Source organism: Neopelma chrysocephalum, unplaced genomic scaffold (genome assembly GCF_003984885.1).
Source record: "Neopelma chrysocephalum unplaced genomic scaffold, ASM398488v2 Primary Assembly neopelma1_25, whole genome shotgun sequence".
Taxonomy (NCBI): Eukaryota; Metazoa; Chordata; class Aves; order Passeriformes; family Pipridae; genus Neopelma; species Neopelma chrysocephalum.
Genome location: NW_020897694.1, coordinates 35,068,615 through 35,071,509, shown reverse-complemented (window position 1 = coordinate 35,071,509; position 2,895 = coordinate 35,068,615). Strand labels below are relative to the sequence as shown.

Genomic DNA, 2,895 nt, shown 5'->3' with positions numbered 1-2,895 from the left:
ACTTCTTGTCACTAGTGAGCAAGCGGGTCATACGGGGCACCGATACACGTCATTCGTGTGGCACTGACGGGCAGATGGAGAAACCCTCACACAGCAGGCCAGGGGTCGGCCCTCAGGAGAGACAAGTTCAGGAGGCACCTCCTGCAGCTGACCACAGGGCAACGAGCGCTCAAGTGCTGGCGCCGCCAAGCCTTTTATGGGGCTCTCCCGAAACCATACACCCCAAAAGGCACAATCTCAAAAGGGGACACGCTGCGGAAAGCGCCACGCCGTGAACACCTCCGCCACGCCGTGAACACCTCCGCCACGCCCCCCCCCAGCTCCCGCCGCAGCTGCTGAGGAGGGCTTGCGAGACAGTGCCATTTATAGTCGCGGCCGAGGAGAGCGACAGGCTGCCCAGCCAATGAGCGGCGCCATCCGCGGTAGCGCCCATTGGCTGCCCGCAGTGCCGGCGGGTGGGCGGTGCCGGCTCCGCGCGCTCCATGGCGCCCGGGGCGGGGGGCGGTCGCCGGGTTCGGGCGCGCCGCTGACGCGAGGGGCGGGCGGGGAAGGGAGCGAGAGCCCCGGTAGAGTCTGCACAGCCCCCGCGACCCGCGGGTCTGCCGCGCCGGAGCGCCGCGCACAGGTGAGCTCGGCAGCGGCGGTCAGCGCGTCCCGCTCCGCTTGCGTGCCCCGCGTCCCCGCGGACCGCTGGCTCGGCTCCGCGGGGTCCAGGGACGGGCGTCTCTCCGCATCCTCCGGAGCGGGAGTGCGGTGGAGGCGCTTCCCCTCGCCGCGGGTCTCTGCGGTGTCGCAGGCGGGAGGCTGGGGGCCGTCCTGCTCCGCCATCTGCCCGCCCGCACCCCTCTGCGCTCCCGTGCACCTGCGTGGCGGTGCGGGCAGCGCCGGCCGCTCCTCCCCGGGACTTGCTGCCGCCCCCTGCCTTCGCCCTCTGCCCGGGGGTACCCGCGGGGGTGTGGGGCAGAGCAGCGTTGCGCCCCCTCCCTCTCCGGCTGGGGCGCCCGGAGGAGACCCTTCTTTCAACCCTTCCTCCTCCTCCTCCCCGCTCGCCAGGATCCCGAGGGCGTTCGGCGGAGTTTGCAGTTTCCTGCGCCTCTTCCTTCCCTCCGCAGCCCCGCCGCGGTGCCCCGGGCGCCGCGCAGCTCCCCGGACCGGCGCTCTCCGTCCCTCCCTCCCCTTCGTCCCCGTCTGTCTCGCCCTCTGCCGCCCGGCAGAGCTGCCGGCGTCCGATGCCCATCTCCCCCCGCTCATTTTTCGCTTCCCGGACGAGATGGACACGACCGGGGCGGTGAGACACCGAGGGAGGTCCCGACTAACTCGGGACGGTTTCCACGGAGGCAGCCGATTCCCCCCCTTTGCCGGGTTTGGGGGCTGCGGGATGGCGGGTGGCGGCTCTAGGCTGCGCGCCGCGGGGTGTGCTGGAGCTTGTCAGTGGAAATAAGGTGGAAAAGCCCCCGTTTAGCAAATCTCTGCCACCTTTTCCTTCTTGCTGTCTCTTACTCGCGTGCCGCTCTCCTCTGCCTTCAAGAACAACCTTTTCAATGCAACGCTGCTGCCGCGGTAGGTGCTTTCGCGCCCTCCCGGCAGGATGGGGTCTGGCTCATCCTCTCGGAAGTCTGGCACTCTTCACGATATGATCCCGCACCATCCAGCCCTTCAGCAGCTGTGTGAAGAGCCTTTGCAGGTGCATTGAAGTGCATCAGTTTTTATGGCTTGCGGTTGGGAATATCTTTGTATGTATTTTGAGAATGTCTAGATACGTACAGAAACTTGTTCTTTTATTTAGGACGTGATTCAGTAGGGTGCTGCTCAGCATCCAAGAGGTGCCGGAACCTTCAGCACCCATGGCCTTCAGCATCCAGCCGGGTCATTCCCTTCGTTCTGCAGTGGGAAAGGTTCAGATTATAATGATGCTGGCAAATTTCATAGGCTTTATCTGTCTAGTTATACCCTATCATACCGTCATCTCAGACTGGATTACCCCTCAGTTAAATTTGTTTAGATTGTGTTGTAAATTATTAAACAAACCTAAAGTGACCAGCTGGGAGTTAAATCATTTATGTGCATCTACACATGTGTTTCTCCTGGTTTAGCTATATGCATTTTTAAAAGCTGGGACATGTCTGGTTCATGCATGGCCTTGATGTATGCAGTTTGATATAGTGAAATGCTTGAATAACCATCTAAGTACTGCTGAGCTGCTGGTGCCTGTGCTAAGAGGAGTGGTTGCAGCACCCAAAGAGAAGGATGAAAGCAGAACCAGCCAACTCAAACCCATGATAATTATTGATTTGACATGATTTTGTGCATTTTGACTGCCAGTTGAATCACGTTGCTACTGTTCTTTTTACTTTTTGGTTTTCTGATTTTTCCTGACTGTATTTTTTGTGGATTCCAATAGCACAGTGAGAGGCCCTGATCGCAACATCTCGATTTTGTTGCAGCAAATGTAAAAATGATGCTCACCTTTTTGACAAGTCATATGGTTCACTGTCCTTGTGTTATCAGTTGATATTTCTGCTCGCCTGATTGCCCTCTCTTGTTCGCATGTTGGACACCAGCTGTCAGTTGCCCCCGCTGGGATAATCCATCTAACTTGCAACCTGGTCCTTTGTGCACACCTGAGCTGCTCCAGAGACATCTGACAGATGCTAAAATAATGGGAAAAGTAGATTACAGTTTAGGCATCCTTGCTTCAGAGACACTTTAGAGTTAAATTGTTGGTGCCATTGGTCTTGTGGGTGTCCTAGTTGCTTATTCTGGTAGTCTGGGAATCACCTGAACTTCCTAAATTCATGTAGATAGTCCTTATAAAAGCCATGGGATTTGAGATCTTTGCCTCTCCTTGTTATTAAAGTTTATCCAGACTTTTAACTTCTCACTGGATTACTATTG

At 57.7% G+C, this 2,895-nt stretch overlaps 1 protein-coding gene across 1 annotated transcript in view; it reads left to right on the top strand.

The window, feature by feature from the left end:
- The first annotated feature begins 535 nt into the window (after window positions 1-535).
- The window catches only part of MGAT4A (alpha-1,3-mannosyl-glycoprotein 4-beta-N-acetylglucosaminyltransferase A), a 78,636-nt gene continuing 76,276 nt past the window's right edge, over window positions 536-2,895 (top strand). The window contains exon 1 of the mRNA XM_027674879.1: window positions 536-625. The gene's annotated coding sequence lies outside the window, so the exon portion shown is untranslated. The remainder of the gene's footprint in view (window positions 626-2,895) is intronic.